Source organism: Epinephelus lanceolatus, chromosome 24 (genome assembly GCF_041903045.1).
Source record: "Epinephelus lanceolatus isolate andai-2023 chromosome 24, ASM4190304v1, whole genome shotgun sequence".
NCBI lineage: Eukaryota > Metazoa > Chordata > Actinopteri > Perciformes > Serranidae > Epinephelus > Epinephelus lanceolatus.
The window spans coordinates 14,946,617-14,967,940 of NC_135757.1; the positions used below are offsets into that span (position 1 = coordinate 14,946,617).

The 21,324-nt window shown below is 41.7% G+C and overlaps 1 protein-coding gene across 17 annotated transcripts in view; it reads left to right on the top strand.

Moving 5' to 3' along the window:
* The window catches only part of dmd (dystrophin), a 376,736-nt gene that overhangs the window by 39,882 nt on the left and 315,530 nt on the right, over nt 1-21,324 (top strand). For 2 of the 17 annotated variants that reach the window (XM_078165607.1, XM_078165608.1), the window contains exon 1: nt 11,153-11,548. The exons of the other annotated variants lie outside the window; for them this stretch is intronic. The gene's annotated coding sequence lies outside the window, so the exon portion shown is untranslated. Of the gene's footprint in view, nt 1-11,152; nt 11,549-21,324 lie in introns of those variants that run through there. 17 annotated transcript variants of the gene reach the window in all.

Here is a 21,324-nt window from a genome sequence, read left to right on the forward strand (position 1 = left end):
GGGGCAAGTAAAACGCCACTTCAGGCTAGCAAATCTAGCAACTCACTTGTGCTATGGGCAAGTGATAAAATAGAATTATACACATTTTTTTCCAGAGCTGATGATGGGAGTAGTTAAGGAGTGAGTCATGTTGCCTCCTTCTCATCTCTGTTGAGAGATGCATATGCACATTGCAGAATGGGCACAAAATGGCCACAGGTAAAAACAAGTTTATGAGCTGAAGCTCAAGGAAGCATTTCAGTAATCGTAGAAACAGGAGTTTAGTTAGGTGGCTTTAGAGGATGGGGGTACAACCCTAGCTATGTATTACGCCTTTTGCGACAAGTTTAATAGCAAGGCGGGTTCAACAGGCTCAAGTATGCAAGTCTGCAAAAAACATTGCTTGAGTGCCAAAACGAGAGCCATTTAGTTTTTAGTGTTATTATTTAGTAACTGCTCACAGAAATTGACATTGGGCAAATAGATTTCTGACCCACTCATTAAAGTAGAACCCTGCTGAAACTTCTTTCAAGGGCCAAGCATTTCCGAGAACCACAGTTACCAATGTGAAGAAGCAAATTAGCCTATTTAGAGCCAGTGTTTGATTTGTCTGTCCTGGGGAACTGTAGAACATGGCGAACTTTGTGGAAGAGAACCTGCTCTGTGTGTAAATAAAAACAGCTCATTCTAAGGTAACAAAAACAACAATTCTTAGTTTTAGGTGATTATACACTAATGAAAACATACAGTACAGGCCAAAAGTTTGGACACACCTTCTCATTCAATGCGTTTTCTTTATTTTCATGACTATTTACATTGTAGATTCTCACTGAAGGCATCAAAACTATGAATGAACACATGTGGAGTTATGTACTTAACAAAAAAAGGTGAAATAACTGAAAACATGTTTTATATTCTAGTTTCTTCAAAATAGCCACCCTTTGCTCTGATTACTGCTTTGCACACTCTTGGCATTCTCTCCATGAGCTTCAAGAGGTAGTCACCTGAAATGGTTTCCACTTCACAGGTGTGCCTTATCAGGGTTAATTAGTGGAATTTCTTGCTTTATCAATGGGGTTGGGACCATCAGTTGTGTTGTGCAGAAGTCAGGTTAATGCACAGCCGACAGCCCTATTGGACAACTGTTAAAATTCATATTATGGCAAGAACCAATCAGCTAACTAAAGAAAAACGAGTGGCCATCATTACTTTAAGAAATGAAGGTCAGTCAGTCCGGAAAATTGCAAAAACTTTAAATGTGTCCCCAAGTGGAGTCGCAAAAACCATCAAGCGCTACAACCAAACTGGCACACATGAGGACCGACCCAGGAAAGGAAGACCAAGAGTCACCTCTGCTTCTGAGGATAAGTTCATCCGAGTCACCAGCCTCAGAAATCACAAGTTAACAGCAGCTCAGATCAGAGACCAGATGAATGCCACACAGAGTTCTAGCAGCAGACCCATCTCTAGAACAACTGTTAAGAGGAGACTGCGCGAATCAGGCCTTCATGGTCAAATAGCTGCTAGGAAACCACTGCTAAGGAGAGGCAACAAGCAGAAGAGATTTGTTTGGGCCAAGAAACACAAGGAATGGACATTAGACCAGTGGAAATCTGTGCTTTGGTCTGATGAGTCCAAATTTGAGATCTTTGGTTCCAACCGCCGTGTCTTTGTGAGACGCAGAAAAGGTGAACGGATGGATTCCACATGCCTGGTTCCCACTGTGAAGCATGGAGGAGGAGGTGTGATGGTGTGGGGGTGTTTTGCTGGTGACACTGTTGGGGATTTATTCAAAATTGAAGGCACACTGAACCAGCATGGCTACCACAGCATCCTGCAGCGACATGCCATCCCATCCGGTTTGCGTTTAGTTGGACGATCATTTATTTTTCAACAGGACAATGACCCCAAACACACCTCCAGGCTGTGTAAGGGCTATTTGACCAAGAAGGAGAGTGATGGAGTGCTGCGGCAGATGACCTGGCCTCCACCGGACCTGAACCCAATCGAGATGGTTTGGGGTGAACTGGACCGCAGAGTGAAGGCAAAGGGGCCAACAAGTGCTAAACACCTCTGGGAACTCCTTCAAGACTGTTGGAAAACCATTTCAGGTGACTACCTCTTGAAGCTCATGGAGAGAATGCCAAGAGTGTGCAAAGCAGTAATCAGAGCAAAGGGTGGCTGTTTTGAAGAAACTAGAATATAAAACATGTTTTCAGTTATTTCACCTTTTTTTGTTAAGTACATAACTCCACATGTGTTCATTCATAGTTTTGATGCCTTCAGTGAGAATCTACAATGTAAATAGTCATGAAAATAAAGAAAACACATTGAATGAGAAGGTGTGTCCAAACTTTTGGCCTGTACTGTAGTTATTAATGTTATATACTAGTTCTACAAAAAGATGCCTCCAAATTCTACACACTGAACCTTTAATTAGATTGCTGTTGTCGGTTATCATTTTAGCTGGCAAAATTGATGGTTTCTGACTAGAATGGACAAGTCTATTTTTTTTTCTACCTCTGTCTGAAGAGCCTGTAGATAAAAACAAGTCCTAAGAATCAGGAATGGTAAATGTCTCACCGTTTTAATTACTAACCACACAGTATATATGCGATAACGCCAAGTTTGACAGTCGTAGCAACAGTCAGTAAGAGAGGCAGGTTTTACTGAATGGTCGATTCTCACTGTCACTCTCCATCAAAGTAGCACACAAACCTGGCTCTGTATAGACTTGACTGCTAACACTATGCAGAGTTATCATACTATACGCCTGTAGCTAATATTTGATTTGTTAAAGTCCATCTTGCTGTTGCTGTCTTGATAGCCTATAAACAACATTATGTGTTTACTGAGGTTGTGTTTATTCCTTTTATAATTAGCCTTGAATTTTTGACTCTGCACTCATATCTCTCACTTCAACAGACCTGCCAGCTTTATTTTTGAGTAGCACTTCAGTGGGGAAGAACTCCAAACACTGAACAGAATATTCAGCAACAAGTCAATCAGCCAAGAAGTACATACTTTACTTTACAAACACAGATTTCACTGTGACAGAATATAATTGTCTTCATCTTCATCCTTGATTTACTGACTGAAAAGGCTTAAATCCCACTAGGAAGACAGGTGTCTGCTATTTGCAAACTACTTTCTCTTGAGCCGTTGTCTGTCTTTCAGCTGTTTCGTCTGTCTTTTGTTTTGTTTGCTTTGTATCTCACTTGAGGACTGTTTTTGAAAAGATGAAATTGGCATTCTGTCAGCGAGGCTGATTGATGCTGACTCTCCCTTTTCAAAGTTAGGTCCAGCTCGGGATTGTTTCACATTAAAAGTGATACCTGTCTAAGAAACTCAGATGATTTATTATGTTACAAATATCCAGACTTTGAACAATTTAGCCCAAACTGTGTTTTTCCCCCCTGTCATTAATAAAAGGGTTGGTGATTCAATTTATCATCCCAGTAATGTTATGTGGAGGACACCTTCTGCTTGGTGGAATGATGAAAATGTGATGCTGACAAGCTTGACCTTAGGAATGTGTTGGGAAAATTATTTCTTAAGGGTTCATAACTTTGGTGCATTGAACACATTTAGGAATTTAAGGCCACAGGAAAAACTCTCTGAGAATGTGTCACAGCAAAAATGTAAAATTTCTGTTAAATAAGTGCAGTTACAAGCAAAGGCTGGTTTCCATCAGTGTCATTTCCATAGTTTATACTGAGTAAATACATGTATATGAGCACATATCTTCACATTAAAACACCTGTGCAGCAGTTTCTTATGTTCCCGCACGAATAATTGCCACCCTGGAGAACTCTAGGCTCTGTCAGTCCTGTCAGTTTGCTAATCTGGCAATGAAATCTTACTTCCACTTTTTATCAACTAATTCCACCAGTTTTGAGCTGCTATGTCCTAGTGGGGATTATTATAGTGCAACCAGTCTTTCTTTCTCTCTATGTCTTTTTCTCTTTCATTAAAACATAGTTTAATGCCTAGAGTCTTGAATGTTTCTGGTGACAGCAGATCCAGCAGAAGTCTTGGATGCTAAAATGGTGTAGTTTTTTTTTGCAGGTCCCTCTAATTGCAACTATAAATCTGATAAAGTGGCAGTTGGTTGCATAAGAGCAGGGTAAAAGAAGTACTCAACGTCTTCACTTAAGTGAAGGGACTCAGTATGTCTGTTACCATTAAAAGTCCTTCATCCCAAATTACTTAAAGCTGCACTCCACAATATTTTTATATTTATATTATTATTTTATATTTATATTACAGTGGATCAGATGAGTAATGAGTAATATGAAAGGGGTTGTTTATAGCGACGGACCCACAGAGAATTCTGTATGACTGTAAATTCTCTCTTCTTTTCAGTCCAGCCACTCTCACCCTTCTCATTAATTCTTTTCTAGCTGTATTCAGCAAAAAAAGCTCACATAATCCCAGTGCACACTTCCTGCCCAGCATCAAACAGAGGACAAACACAATAAGCGACTAGCTGGTGAAAACAGTGGAACATTTAGCAGCTTATGATCTAGATTTTCCTCAGGAGTTGGTGGAGACCAAAACTGGGCTAAAACAGAGTGAATACTGGGCTTTTATTTATCAGGTGAACGCAAGCATGACTCCAATATAGGCTAATGTTGTTTAATAACGTTTTTCAACCTGACATTGTTGAAACAGAGCAGCTAATGTTGCTATGTTGCTGCAAGAAGCAGAGTGAGATCCTCGGCCAGGCCAGTATGTCATGTTTCCCAAGTATTTTATCTCCTAACGCCATTGTTTACATGTGGCATGTGCTCTGTCTGTTGACCCATATTTTCTCCAAAATTGAAAATAATTCCATGCTGCTTATTTATTTCCTGAGTAAATAACGTTATCCTCATTGTCTTTCTCTTGGCTGCTTGCCATCATCTGCCTGGTGCTGTTTGAAGGTGACACGGAATTTCAAAATAAAGGTGTGTCCTAGAGATTATGATAAGGATGAATGTTTTCATTTTGCATCAATTATATTGGATCATTGATCACTTAACTGATAGGTCTGTTGATGGTTAAACAGTGAATTATTAACATCCCTGCTTGGGATAGACAAGTATGCCTATTACCGGACTGTAGTCAGTTCCAGTCAACTGGAAACATCTGGGGAGTAACAATAAAAGAGAAACACTGTCCCTGATAACCTTGACCGAAGCACCTACTGTAATGTTCATAAGACCTGATGGCTCAGCTCAGAGGCCAATAGAACAAAACTGTGGTTATACTGGGCATCTCTCAGGTGTGAGTGTGTGAATGTAACCTTCTCTCTCCTTTCCGCCGCTGTAAACAACAACGTGTTTTCATCAGAAGTGTAGCATCTTTCTAACTTTGGCTCCAGTGTTTTTGATGATGTCTAACTCGCTGGGGACATTCGCTGTCACGCACAGTCCGCTGCGCTCAGACCAGTCAGTGCATTATCCTGTCAGTAGCATTTAATGTTGAATAGATAAGGCTGCACTTGACAGAACTAGTTTTATATGACGGATCGCTTTATTCCCATTGCAGACAAACGGCTTCACCATCCCGGCCTTCATCACTGGCTGTGAATAATGGCCGCTCCTCTAATACAGGGAGGATGCGCATTAACACTCATTCTACTGTTATCACCTTAGGAGGAATTCTCAATAAGCATAATGCAAATGTGTTCATTCAGTATTCATCCAGTGTTGAATGTGTTATGTTTATATACAACATGAGCAGGCAGGAAAAGATGCGCATAAAAGAATTAACCTCATAAAGCTGGGATTTTTCACTTTAATCTGTCAGCCTGCAACATTAGATTTATTTATATCAGTGTTTGATCTGTATTCCACTGCACTGTTTCTGAGTGCTGGGAATTATTTGCAATTTATGTGTTATTGATTTATTGATCTGTGACATTATGACTTGAAACATGCCTGTGTCTTATCATCAGCTGCATTACACAAGTGAGATGACACACAACCACAAGGACAATGCACAATATGAATGAGGACGGCTGACTTAAGATTTGAACTTGGGAATCAAAGAGGTTTTTAAAGCAGTGTCTTCAAAGAAAAGTAATAGTGATGTGCACATCAGCTTTGACTATAATATGATTCTGAATTAAAAGCAAAGAAAACTAATGAAGAAATACAAGTATTTTTTTTTGTCTTTTAATAGTTTCCTAATGGTCCCTTTTTATTTCCTCTTGTTAATACTGCCAAATGAAAAAAGTAAATGAGACTGCCTTACTGTTTTAATTATAAAGAGTCTTGCAGTGCAATTTGAAACAATGATTAACTACACACTTGGCAGCACAAGCCTTACTGTAGAGCAGCATTTAACTGCTTAACCCCAAAAGCCCAATAACTTATAACATTTGGTAACTGTAAAAAATAGCTTTTTTTGGTATATACTGAATGTAATAAAGTAATGTCACTCATCAATAAATCTATCATCAGTTGCAGTGCCGATGGTAACATAGACGCAGCGCCTCTGTCTGACTTTAATACCTGCCAATCGGTACCGCGAGTGTGACCAACGCCTTTGTCAAGTGTCAAGCGGTGTGCCAATAACCAATAAGTACTGATAACTGCGAGGGTCATAAGGACAGAGGGATGTCGTATGCTGTAAAGCCCTGTGAGGCAAATTGTGATTTGTGATATTGGGCTTTATAAATAAAATTGATTGATTGATTGATTGATAACATGCTGCTATCAAGGCTGTTCTAAATCAACATGTCTTCTTAATATCACGCATTATTGTAGTTTGATTTTACTTTGCTCCACTTTACTGTTAAAAGACCAACAAAACATGTGACACAACTCTTTGCAACATTTCTACAGTATGGGGCTACTTCCAGTTTTCTTATGTACAGTCCATGGATAAGTAAATCAATGTTATTCAAATGCAGAGGTGGAAATAAGTTGCCGCTTCCCACTCCTCTCCCACTCCTCCATGATGACATCATGGAGCAGATGGATGTGAAGATGCCTTGCGCTCCTCCACCTTCAGCTTGAGGATGCCCCACAGGTGCACAGGTGAGTTTAGGGCTGGATACATACTTGGCCAGTCCATCACCTTCACCTTCAGCTTCCTCAGCAAGGCAGTTGTCATCTACTCGGTGTGTTTTGGGTCATTATCATGTTGGAAAACTGCATTGTGGCTCAGTTTCCGAAGAGGGGCGATCATGCTCTGCTTGGAATTCATGTTTCCCTAAATGAACCGAGCTCCCCAGAGCCGGCAGCACTCATGCGGCCCCAAACCATGATGCTGCCACCACTATACTTGACTGTAGGCATGGGACAGTTGTCTTGGTGCTCTTCACCAAGGTGCCACACATGTTGAAAGAGCACCAAGACAACTGTCCCTTGCCTACAATTTGAACATGTTCACTGTGGGGTGTACTCACTTATGTTGTTGCCAGCTGTTTACATGTTGATGGCTGTGTTTTGAGTAATTTTCAGAGGAAGGTAAATCTATAGTACTATACAAGCTGTACGCTGACTACTTTAAGTTATATCAAAGTGTCATTTCTATAGTGTTGTCCCATGACAAGATATAATGAAATATTTGCAAAAATGGGAGGGGTGTACTCACTTACGTGAGATACTGTATACTTTTAATGAAGCTTACATGTCAGGACAGTCAAGCAAGCATGTCTCGTTTTTAGACATGTTTTTGATAAACGTTCGCTGTCAGCGCGAACCTCTGTGAAAAATAGACTCCTGCCTCCTGTGACTCCTTCTCAAAAAAACCCACACTGTGTTTCTCCAATTAAAAGCTTCTAATGGGAAGCAGCCGCAGTGGGAAATGTTGGGTTAGCTTTAGCAGTAACCTAATCCAGCTGTGTTACAGCTGTAGGAGAGTGAACAGTAAACAGTGAGGCTGATATCAATGAGATTAAATCACAAAGAACAACTCTTGATTAGCCACATCATGCATCGTTTCCTCATGGGATGGCGGACCCTGCCACTAACAATTATAAAGACTATATAGAGACATGATTACAGAATATAAATAAATTGAATGACTATTTTACTATTTGACTATATTAACAACAGAATTGGAGTCATGAGAACTTTAAGGATTATAGCTTTAAGAAGCCCAATTTAGAAATGGTTAAAGTTTGTAACTCTAGATTGACTTTAAAATTAGTTAGGCTTATCCATAAATATGGAAGAGATTGAAAGAGTACAGAGTTGGCTGCTTTGTATTGAAAAATAAGCAATCAGCCTTTTCATCCATTGATGGGTTAAGATGATAGATTGTACTTGCTGCAGTGTAGTTTGGTTGTTTGTAATATTTAAGACTTTATTATGCTTATAAGTGACACTCAAACAGTGTTTTCTTTCTTTCTTTTTTTTTGTCCTTTCCCTGGATATGGAGGTTAGATGTGTTCAGTATGCTCTCAGCCCTTTAGCCAATTACCCGAGCAGCAGATGACCCAGGAAATGAGCTGATATTCTATTCATGAGAAGAAAAATACACTTTGCAGAGCCGAGCGGAGATCAAGTCACCCCAGTGCAGATCCTCACGGTCGATAATTGTTCCTCATTTAAGTTTTATCTCATTTGGATATTCCAAAATCAAACTCCGTTTTGTAGAATTTTCCTGGGTTACAACTGTTGGGTTTGATGAATGTTTCAGAGTGCTGAAAGCTGCAGGGCTTCTCACAGAGGCAGTCCGACGTGGTTAAAAGTCAATAGACAACAGTAAATGCATAAATCAGAAATTTAGCGAGGGAGGGACGGCCTGTGAAAATAACAGCTTGCATTTGCCCGGCTGCAATTTGTTCCCCGCTTCTAATAAAATGAAGGACTTGACTTTAAAATGAGACATTCATCTTTTGAAAACATGTACACCCTCTCTCACTGAATGAGTGTGACAAGAAACTAAAGCTACATGTAACTATAGCTGATTATTAAAGCCATTAGCGGTGTGAAGGCGATTATTTACGAAGTACACTACTTTAGATAATGTAATCCTTTTTTGGGAAAAGCTGAGAAATTAACACCATTTATCACGACACCAAGCCGCCTAACAACCACCTAAACATTCAGCTAACCAAAATGGATAGAGAGAAACTGGAAATAATTTAATTTTTCATTAAAGTTAATGCATCATCAGTCAAGCTGATGGGCTGCGTTTGGATTGTTTTCACTCTGAAATGATTTTGATATCAAATGCTGTCCAAAAGAAGCCCATAAGGCTGATTGATGAGACATTAACTGTGGTGAGAAATAAAACTGTTTCTGGTTTCTCGCTGTAGAGAAGAAACTCTGGCTCATATTCTCTGCTTTTACCACTGTTTGCCATCTTCTACTGGGTGCTACTTTCCTCTTTTCCTCCACTAAATTTTAGAGGGAAATATTGTACACTGTCCCACTAAAGTTATCTGACACTTAGTTGTGCCTTAACTCAAGTTCTGTACCTAAAGGGGCACTTCATCAGTGTCCAGTCTGTTCTCATGCACTGTTTGTTTGCATACCTGTAAAAATACATCAGTATTCGTATGTAACACAGGTAATCAGGAGGCCTGCGATCATGTGACCAATGTGCTAATAGGAGTAAAGAAGGAAGTGGTATAACGAGCTAAAGTCTTGGGGTGGTGGATGAGTCAAACAGGCACAGGACTTTCCCCCAGACGACCAGTGCTCCTGTCTTGGTGAAACCAAGTGAACTTTCAGTTATTTTAAGGTGTGTCGTCATTATAGTTTAATGGCGTTCGGCGGCGTCAGAGGGAAACGCAACCGGACAGGAACTTCACCCAGGAGAGTGGTGTTATTTTTTCCTAAACCGAACCACGTGCTTTTGTTGCCTAAACTCACCATATGCGTGTGTTGGCTAAAAGTAACCACATGTGTTTATTGTTGAAGGAAAAAAAAAGTCAGTTTGCAATATTGTACGGACATAGTGCGTTTGTTTTTTTAAAGAGACTGTATGTAAACGGTCCATTTCCTGTGGAAGTTATTTACTCTATTTACTCTCACCTTTATCTCTCTTAGGTCAAAAATCAAGTTGTTCTGCTCAGCGCTCTCCCCCTTAAGGCTAAGAGAACTTCTGTTATGTTGACCGGACGAGCTTTTTTGTTGTTGTTTTGTATTGTCATGTGTTTTTTCTGGGCAGTGTTTCTGAAGCTGCAGCATATCTCCCCTAATAAGAATGTCTCGGGCCATTAAAGTTAAAGTCCCACTGATTGTCACACATCTGAGTGTGTGAAATTTGTTCTCCGCATTTGACCCATCCCCTGAGGGAGCAGTGAGCAGCAGTGGTGCCGCGCTCGGGAATCATGTGGAGATCTAACCCCCCAATTCCAACCCCTGATGCTGAGTGCCAAGCAGGGAGGTATGTATGTAAATAGTAAATTTCCTGTAAAAACGGAAGTTTATTTTGAAAGAAGACAATGCATATAACAGGCATAACTTAACACAGCATCCCAGATCGCCAACATCCAACGCACCCAGGGCACCTTCTATGTTGTATCTGGACATGGAAATTCCCTGTCCAAACGCGGATATGTAACGAGGTCGGAGTGAGAATGTGTTGAACAGATAGCCTGCATTACATTTGAGGAATGTGCACTTTGTAAAATGAGGGCATCCAATGAAATATGGTGTCGAAGTGCATTATCCAGTGTTTTGGAGCTCATAATGACCCTTGTCAAAACCCTAACTTTTTAGAAGTGCAACTGTGAATTGCTGTAGTAAGGCTTTAGGTACAATTCAGTATTATTCCCTCACTGGCCCCACGTTTTCTGTCTGTTAGTTGAAATTGAGGAATAGAGGAGGTACAAAGTGGACTTTGGATCGTTGGTCTCAATATTTCCAAAATCCTGGCTGCATCTCTGCAACAGATAGAACTTTCAGTGATGGAAAATGTGAGTGCAGGACTTTTAGGATTGTTCTTGTATCATTGTTGTTTACTCACATTTCATTACATCACTGCGTGGTACTACTGCCACTATTACGCAGCACTGACAGTGGGGTTTCAGACTCTCACCCCCTGCTGAACTCTCAGTTTGTCAGCCAGTGATTCTCTCATGTTGGGAACCATCTCAGAGGGGAGGATAACACAGGAGTGAAACAGAGAGATGAGCGAGGGAAACACACACACACACACACACAGAAAGAGAGAGAGAGAGAGAGAGAGAGAGAGACTTTGCCTGTTGTACACCGGACCACGACAGACGGTGAGAGCGCCGCCGTCGGAGGAGGAGGAGTCTCGGCCGCTCTGTAAGCGGCACCGGGGGGGCTCTCAAGCACCGGGACATAACTGGGACTATTTGTGATTGACAGCGAGCGGAGAAACGGACGGAGCCTTCTGACTCACTTCAGTGTAGCCCCCCGTGTCCGGCTCTTAAATCCAGACGCACACACTAACACACGCACCTACATCAGCCGTGATTGCGCGTTCACCTGGATAAGCAGAGGGTCGGTTACGCACGGTTTGGTGAATTTGGAGAACACCTCCGGCATTCACCTGTTCAGCTGTGCCGAGCTGCACAGCGGCTCAGCCCGGCTCGGCTCGGCGGGATTAAAGGCAGCTGAGATGGAAAGCGGCTAGAATGGCACGTTTTCAGGTAAGACCCTGGAAAGCAGGCTGGGACGACTGTGGAGAGAATGCGCACCACACACTTTAAGTCATTCCATCCGCTGGCGTTTCTTGCGGTTTGGGTGCAATTTATTTCAGTCAAACAAGTCCAGCAGACGTGCCTGTCATGAGAGCGGCTGCACGCGGCTGTCAGCTCATTTTGACAGGAGACAGGAATGTGAGTCCTGCCGTGAGTTTGGTGAATTCTGCTGCTTTATTACCCTCATGTTGTTTAGGAATAAACTCTGTGTGACAACAGGCAGGTGGGGCGGTGTTTTGCAAGGCATGCAAGAGATATGACATTCCTCAGCATTTAGCGCGTGCGTCTGAGCGCGCGCGCGTGTGCGTGTTTGCAGCCATCATTGCAAGTCATCTGCTAATACTCTAATCGGACATTAATTGATTCTGTATCGGTTTATTGGCAACACATGTTGTTTTGTCACTAAGTGTCATTACATTTAAAGAGGTAGCCTTAGCAACTGAGGACATCCAGACTGTGCGTGCGCGTGTGCATGCGCGCGTGTGTAGTGCGTGTCCTGTCTCGCCCACACTATCAATGTCTACCCCCCCCCCCCCCCCCCCCCCTTTATTTATCTCTTGTTTTGTTTACCCTTTACACGAGGTAATGACAGCTCACTCTGCTCACATTTATGAATAAAGGTTGAACTGGATTTAATAAACTCTTCAACAAAAGAGCTCAGTTTCCATATCCTGAAATACTAATTACGAGCAGCTTGATTTTTTGTGTAGAAATTATTTTCTAAATCTCAGACCTGGACTGACAGTCAATTAATACAGGCTATTATGTAGCAGATTAAATATGAAGGGATACTGAGAATACACAGCAAAGCGAGGCCTAGTAGAAACATTAGGTGGATCCCTTAGGAGATGGAAACAGCACAAATGATATTTGATCACATAAACTCACTATGAACCAGCACCTATATGCTATAACTCTCACACAGGGATTAAAGTCATAATACGCCTATATGTCAAAGCAGATGAAAATACTTGCAAGTACCATAAGGCTAATATAAAGCCAATATTGAGCACCATGCCCTTAAGGCATATTGATGCTGCACTGTGCCAGACAGAAATAACATAAAGTAAAATCAGGTGACTCTAACCCAGTGTGCAAAAAAAAAAGAGAGTTGAAAGTAACCCTACTGGGACATAAATACAGTTTAAGTGGAAACTGTTTGGAGATAAACATATTAAGGATCAGAAATCACTCTTTAGTCACTTGGGAAACACTTGAAACAAATGCACCATCATTTCTTTTAGTTCAAAAGGAGCCATTAAAGCAAACAAAACAAGAACTAACATCTTCCATCAAATAAAAGGTGCATGAAGTCAAAAGTCTTAAAGTAAATCTAAATCTAATCTACATGTAAATCTTAATCTGATCAAAATCTAATCTAAGACATGTATAATACAAATTTATGCAAAAAAGTTCAGTCACATCATTAAGAATTCTTTAAACTACATATTCTCCCTCTCCCTCAGCAAAAATCCCACATTCCTGAATACACTAATATCGTTCATTTCGAAAGTTTAAAGGTAAACTATACAGGAATTGTCGGTTACTGTTTGTAAACACAACATTCAAACTTGGCCCCTCCTCCCTAGACTCTATAAAATAATGGATGTAGCCACTGTGACATCACCCATTGGTTTGTAGACTGCTGTTTCAAAGCGTCAAGTCAGGCATTTGGGGATGTCGCCATCTTGGTTTTTTGGAGCCAGAAGTGACCATATTTGGAGGAAAAGCGGTGACACCTGGTAGACAGTCTTTCACTCAGAGTGGCCTTGTCCTTAAATATGCACAACTTTACGCCTTCATGAAATGTAAACAGGCAAGTTTTTTTTTTTTTACTAGGCTGTAAAAAGGTTTATGTCTGCTGTAAAGTTGGGCTTTTTCGGAGACTGACATGTCTGGAGCCAACCTCAAGTGACCATTTAAAGAATTGGCTTTTTTTTTTTTTTTTTGCTCTGGGGGTTGCTCCTTGCTTCCTACACTACTTGTATGTACACCTCTAGCTACTATTGTAGAAATGTCACATATTGTACTGGAAAAGCCAATTGATTGGTCGGATTACTAAGCTACTCATGGGCACCTACCTATCCAACACAATGCAAACAATCTCTGCATTGGTCTTTATCTACAGTGCTTGCCAGCAAACTTCAAAGTGAAAGGCCAGCCCCACACTCACTCTCGTTTTGGAATGAGCTTTTCCACTTGGCACTGGGCCTCATTATATTAGCATTTTTTTCTGTACTGTGCTGTGATTTTCATAGCTTCCTCTTGGATGTGTGCTGCCTACGATCCGGGCGCTACATTTTTATAATGTCCCAACATCGTCTGAGTGCTGTTATTGGCTGGAGGCTACGCGCCCATAAATGTCCCAACCACAGCAAAATAAGAAGAAAGTGCAGGCAGAGTCTTTGCAGATAAATACACCGCAACACACTTCTGGCTGGTCATTCTGTATGAGTCTATATTTTGTAAAATCATTGTAAGATCCTGCATAGTAGATCTTTAACAGCTGGGCACAAGATGTCGCCTTCACTGTTAAGTCTATTATAAGTCTATGTGACCTGGAGACTTCAAGTTTCTACATTGCACTTGTGTAATTTACCTACTGGACCATGATATCCTCCAAACTCGTTGTGATGTCCCAAATCCTGCTGATACGTCCGTGTTATAAACTGAGATTTCAGATGAGAGCAGAGACATTTTGCCTCCAGCAGATGAATGTAAAAACAGACGGCACATACATCATTCTGCACAGTCAAGCTCAAACATCACAGCGAAGAAACAAGAAGCACAACACATTTTTGACTGGAGGGGGGCTTTAAAATAAAGGCAGTAAAATTCTGAGACTATTTCAGATGGTACAAATCATGTATAAAGTCAAAAACAAATTACAACCCGAAAGTATCCAAGAGATATTTAAAAAGAGAGAAAACTTATATGACTTGAGAGGAATATGAATGCTGAAGAAACAAATGATGAGGAGGAATAATGTAAAAAAAAAACAAAAAAAAAACATTGAATTTCAGTAAAAGAGCTGAATTTATGGAACGGTTATGGAGATGAAGTGAAAATATATAGCTCACCTTAAAAATATATGTATTAAAATGGATTTGTATGCAGGAACAGTGTTACTTTTTGATGGTAAAAAGATAGTGTTTGTGAAAAAGGGTAGGCTCAGTAATATTTTTGGTCTGTAGTTTCTACTGCACTGTTTTGTTCAGAGTAATTGCATCATTTCTTAATTTTATCCCATATTGTAAATGACAAAGCCCTGCGCTTATCGTATTTCAAGACAAAGATGTTCACTGTAAAGTCCCTGTAGTAGTATCATAGCTATATCAGTCATTTTTCCATTAGGGACTGACGAAGCCAGCCAGCCAATGGGTTCACCCTGGTTTGTGTGCCTGGCTGTCGGGGCAGCTGAGACTCTCCGTCGGTAGCCCCATGGCTGTGAGCCAACCGTGACTAGTAAACAAACAACACACACTTCCTGTCTGTTTGTAGCCCTCTCCCCGGGCTGTCAGTGTAAATGTACCACAGATCGCTGGAGGGTTTGGCGACACTACAGTGCCAGCTGAGCCTGGTCGTTTTAGGTGAGGCTTATTAGCGCGCAGGTTGTCTGTGCGTGGCTGAGAGATGTAAGATCCCTTTCACGCTCCTATGATAACATCCAGGAGTGATGTTGGATGATGAATCAAGCGTCTTGTGATAAAAGGTAAGGAAGGGAGATGCTGGGCCCAGTTACTGAGTGTGTGTGAGCGAGTGTGTGTGTGAGACCAGTCCTGAATGTGATTTTTCTGGAAAAAAAGGGACATCAACGTATTTCACACCTTAATCCAAAAACCTTTAATGTGTGTGTCTGTGTTTTGCACCACAAAGATGTTGTATGTGTGTAAGTGAGAGATCCTTAAATCTCTTGCATTTATTGATGAACACACCAACGAAATCGTCAGAAGAGACTCAATGAAGAGACTCAATGTTGTACATTTCTGTAAACCATGAATATGTTTCATTTTTACATTATTCTTGTACGTGTCTTTCCACTGTCACTTACTGCAGGTGCAATTAATTGACGCGCGCCAGGCTTGGCTCTCACAAAACAATGTCCAGACGTTTCCTGTTGCTTTGCTCCATTTATTGCTTCCACAGTTTAAGCACAAGAAGGTACAACACCTTGGTCTGTAGCAATTAGGTAGCCTAATATTTAATACTGCTCCTATCTGCAGACACCTCAGCTGTGCCTCAGCCATGGTCAAAAAACTGTTTGCCTCTACTCATACACACCTGGCCTCATTAACCTGGCTGAATAAGTGCACTCCCACAGGAAGTTGCCACAGTGCCACACAAAGTACAAAAATGTTTTGTAACAAACAAAAAATAAATAAATAAATAAATAAACACACACATAGATAAATGGCTGTTACAGTTCTTTAGCAGATATGTTGAAAATCTGTGTTTCAACAATGCTGTGCTTAATGTGTGGTTATGTTTAGGCACGAAAACCACTTGGTTATAGCTAGGAAAACATCATGTTTTATCTTAAAATTCCTGGGTTGGTGGAACTATCCTGGCTGGAAACAGCAATGACTGGCGTCTCTCCTGGGTCACACACCATCCACAGTGTATGCATGTGTTTTTTGTTTGTGTGAGGAACCAAAACTTTCTCACTCCAACCCATCAAATACAGCAGCTACATCAGTGGCACTAAGCTTCAAACTATGACACTCTAGTTACTCCTCTTGTTTCAGTTTCGGATGTGTCAGCTTGTTCCATATGTTCCATTTTGGTTTCACACAGGACATGAACAGCTGTTTCCTGGGTGACAGTCCTGTGTATGTTGACCCACCCATCCACCCTGACCTCCTCCCTGTGCAGACTCTCTCACTCTGTTTGGACCCTTTTAGGGCCGACATCACAATGATGTCAGTTTGTTAGCTGGAGGCAAAACACGACTCACCACCACAGGGCTGTAGGCTACAAAGGAGTCTTAAAATGTCATCTTGTTGTGTTATTGGGAGCCAGAATAGAAGGAGTCATGGCTCGAAACTTAAATTTTAGCACATACCACCCAACACTGCCCGTCAACAAAAACAAAGACAACTATGGTTAAATGAGATAATACGAAAGGACTGGACGGAGGCGATCATCAAAAATGCTCACATGTGCAGCGCACACTTCATATCAGGTTAGGGGAAAAGTATTTCCTGTTGTAGGGATGAATAACGTTATATGTATTAAAGGATAACTAAAGGATAACTATTTTTCAACCTGGGCCCTATTTCCCCATGTGTATGTGTGCTTATGATTCACAGGTACAACTCGTTTTAAAATTGGTTCAGTATTGAGGGAGGCGGATGCAGCCGGCAGCCGCGAGGTAGATGTGGGGGCAAATGCGTCCCGTATAAGTTTGCACATTAAAAGTGCTTTTTTTCGCCACTGACTGGTTCAGATCACCAGTGCTATCTCTGTAAATAGCATACTAAGCGTTTCCCTTACCCTTCACCACCTCCCGGCTGTGACGTCATCTCGCGAGAGCTTTGTTTGTTGCCGGAAGAAAACAGAGGAGCCATGCTGAGCGCCGCTCAGAGTGGCGCTGGTTGTCCCGGAGTACAGTTGGGAGTTTTACTGCATCTGTATCATGGCTGCATATTTACCCGATTTCAAGAATGAGGATGAGCCCTTTTATTACAGTGGCCACCCGTACTTATTTGAGCCCGAGTATACGGACGAGGAGCTCCTACAAATTGAAGAGCAGACGAGGATAGAGAGAGAGGGCCAGTGAGCAGACGAGGGATGAGGGTGAAGCAGTGGCTGCACGAACGCGAATCTCTGAGGACTGGTGGTGCTCCTGTGGTTGCTGTGACTCCATGCCCACAGAGGAAAAATGTCTGTGTTGCAATGAGTGGGACCTGCTGCCCAATATTCATGGTCTTGATGTGTCCTGGGATGATAAAGAAACTACCAAATGCTGTGTAACTACGTTAGAGGATTTCCCCCCTCTGATCAACAGGGCAGTGCTGGATACCTTTTATCATGTGCCCAAAATAAATTGGAGGAGGCGGCCAAAACCACAGGGACCAAATGGTCAACTATCCATCAGGTAAGCAGGGTCCAACATTAACGGTTGCCCGAATGCCCGGGGCAAGTAAAAATAGCCGGTGGCCCAGCAGACCCTGCGCAGACATGCCCGATCGGGCAAGCAGCACCGACTCGGACACACACACATACCGGACAGCCTCTTAGTACTTAGTACTTACAACACAGGTACCACACAGAAACTTTTACGAAGGGTCATAATGTGCTTCTAGTGACTGTCAAATCGCCAGCGAAAGTTGTTTTAAATGCGGACACGGAGAGCATGCTGCCTGCTCTCATGGGACAAAGATCCTCTGAGAAGAAAGACAATTCACTCTGCTCTGTCGCCAGGAACAAACTGGGAGGCAAAGATCCTCTCTGAGGAAGAGGGCTCACTTTGCTGCAGGGTTCACCAAAACATTTTTTTGTTTTTTTCTTTTAATAAATTGAACACACATTAAAGAACATACAAGATCCTGTAGAGAATTAATACATATAATACAATACAATAAACATTGTCAAATTAAATGAAGGAAGTGGATTTTTTAAAGGCAAATTAAATATTGGGGATTTATGTAAAAATATACATAGAGACATATAAATAATTATGTAATTAAAGATATGTAGGCTATGTTAGGTGAATACTCCTGTCAGTGACCCTGACCACTGGCATTGGCAAAGGAACTGGAGTTGGTCCCCGGACGCTGCACTGCAGCTGCCCACTGCTCCTAGTGTATACAGTAGGATGGGTCAAATGCAGAGGTGAAATTTCATTTCAATGTATGTAATGTGCTGAGAGAGGACAATAAAGTGTGTTGCTGTGTTGCTGTCTCCATTGGCTGAGCGTCTCTGCTGACGTAAGATGTAAGTCATGAGCGAAAATATGCACCACACAGCCAGAAAAAGAACCTCTTAGGCAGGGCAAGTAAGAATTTAGATGGGGCAGGTAGATTTGAGAAGTACTTGGAAAAAAACCTTAACGTTGGACCCTGAGTAAGTATTACTAATATGTCTTACTAATATGCATGTAATACTGATACCTAGAATTGTCTCCGAGACGCACATTTACTGTTGCATACTTTGCCCTCGTATATCGTATCCTGTTTTCTTCGGGCAACAAGCAAAGCTCTCGCGAGATGACGTCACAGCCGGTAGGAGGTGAAGGGTCAGGGAAACACTTAGTATGCTATTTACAGAGATAGCACTGACGATCTGAACCAGTCAGTGGCGAAAAAAGCACTTTTAATGCGCAAACTTATACAGGACGCATTTGCCCCCGTTACGGTTTTAGCTCGTTTCGCGGCTGCCTGTTGCATCCGCCTCCCTCAATACTGAACCAATTTTAGAACGAGTTGTACCTATGAATCATACGCACACATACACATGGGGAAATAGGGCCCAGGTTGAAAAATACCGAAGTTATCCTTTAAGGGTTATCATGTCCACATAATCAGAAATTGGGGAGGTATTAAGAGGATTGTTGGATTTCTCCGTAACGCTAACTTTTTAGTGCATTAGCTAACATTAACTCGATAGCAAAACAAACTGGAGGAAACCGTTGAAGTGTCGTCCACCTTTGAAAGATTGGCATAGTAATCATCCACAAAGTCGGCCGTCCCACCTTCAGCAATCCTATCAAATCATCCATCCACTGAGTGAGAGCATACAGGTCGGTCAGTCTGGTCCCGTTAGTCAGTGTTTACTTTTACTTTTTTAAGTAACACTGGCGGCGGTCCCGGAGAGTGAGTAACCTGACATGGTGCGTTTGTAAATTCAGTCTGACGCTCTACACTAAAATGAGAACCCTGTTGGTCAAAGAAACGGAGCTTCATATTTCTATATGAATTAATGAGCAGTTAATTTTATCACACATTCACTCCACTCGGCGCTCTGCTGCTCTGTCTCCACAGACAGAGTGCGGTGCTCTGGAATGCACCACTTGTATCATCTCCTACCACTATCTAACACAAGCCAAAAGAACTCGCTAGCTAGCACTAGCTAATGTCTGTGGAGAATTGTTTTGCATCCAGCTAAGCCCCGCCCACCAAAAAACATCATACTGTTTACTAACAGTAGGGTCTATACTACATCAGTTGCTCTGAGTGTCCAGTATTGCTGCAGATGGGTTGACTTTGGAGTTAGTTGAAAGCTGAGAGCTGGTGTGTCTTTTATAGGCACATGCTGAGGGGTGCCTTGTGCATTGGTATCAGACGCTTAGGGCCACTGACTGCTGTATTTGATGACCCAGGAATGAGAATGGATAAGTGTAACATTTACCTTGGGTCAACATTTTAATAAACTGGCAGTTATTCTGCTCTTATCCCATTAAAATAAATGTGGCATTTCTGCTCAGTTTTTACTCTGGGTGGGTAAAAGCAGCTATTATAAAGGCCACGTTTTGACTTTATTCTGCCTGACCTCTGTGTGTGTGAGAGAGCACTTACTGTGAGTGTTTATACCTGTGTTTCATGGCTAATAATGCCTGACTTGAAATGAAAGTGTTTCACTTCAGGCCAATCCTCCTGTTGAATGTTTTTTTGAAATTTTGAAACATTTCTGAAATAAATGTTTCTTTTTCTGTTCATTTTAGTTTTGCTGGGCTGTAATTCAGATAGTTCACGAGTTCTAGTTATGATGAGATTCTCAAAAAGATGCAGTTGAGTTTAGACTGTTTACTTACAGCACAGCTACACTCACAGAGAATTGAGCCTCCAACCTGCCTGTCAAGCTAACAGCCACCACAGCAACCAACTAACTCCACAAATCCATTGATCCATCTCCACTATCCACAGTTAGACACACACGGCTGCTTATTTACTGGCGAATTACAGCTCAAAAGTCACACTAATGGCCAACGCTGTTCTGGTGTAAGTGTTTTTGCAGGCTAGCAAAACATCCTGGTGCGGAGTGTTTACTGCCATTGTTGTTGGCGCTCCAATCTCATACTGCTCATACAGTCCAATAGCTGACTCATTTTGTAAACAAAACAGAACATACATTTTGTCACTTTTAGCTCGTCAGTGTCTCATCTTAGTAATGGAAAAAAGGTTGTTGATGAACATTATTTGTCATAGTTTTCATTGATGAAATTAACAATGCCTATGCATGGATCAAGTTCGCAATAGCAGTTCTGTAGCTGACCTCTGAGTACTATTGTCATGTTGTGTTGCTGCACTCTGCTGATATTCCTGCAAAGTGAAGCATTACTTTAATAGTCAGGAAAGGATGGTCCTCACAAGTATCGTCATACAAATGTGTGTCAGGCTGTGCTTTTGTCCTGTGCAATGCTTCCCAGGCACCAGGTGCACACTGGGATTTGCCACACTGGGTCAGCTCAGCTCCACTCACCTCATTATCCTCTTTGGACAAGGACGGACGTAATCTCCCTCTCTGTTTCTCTCTCCCCCCTCTCCCTCTCCTCCTTCTTCCCTCCCTCTGTCTCACTCTTGCATCATCTTCCTCTCGCCTCTTTTTTTTTACCTTTCTGTCTACCTGAATCTTGTTCTATTTTTGTACTCTCTCTTTTTTTTTTTTTTTTTTTTACTATTTTTTTCCGCTCTCACCCGTCACCCTCTCTTCCTCTCTGTCTTTCTCCCACTGTGTTGCATGGTCTCTATCCTGTCTCTTTGCATGCTGTTATTGGGTGACAGAGC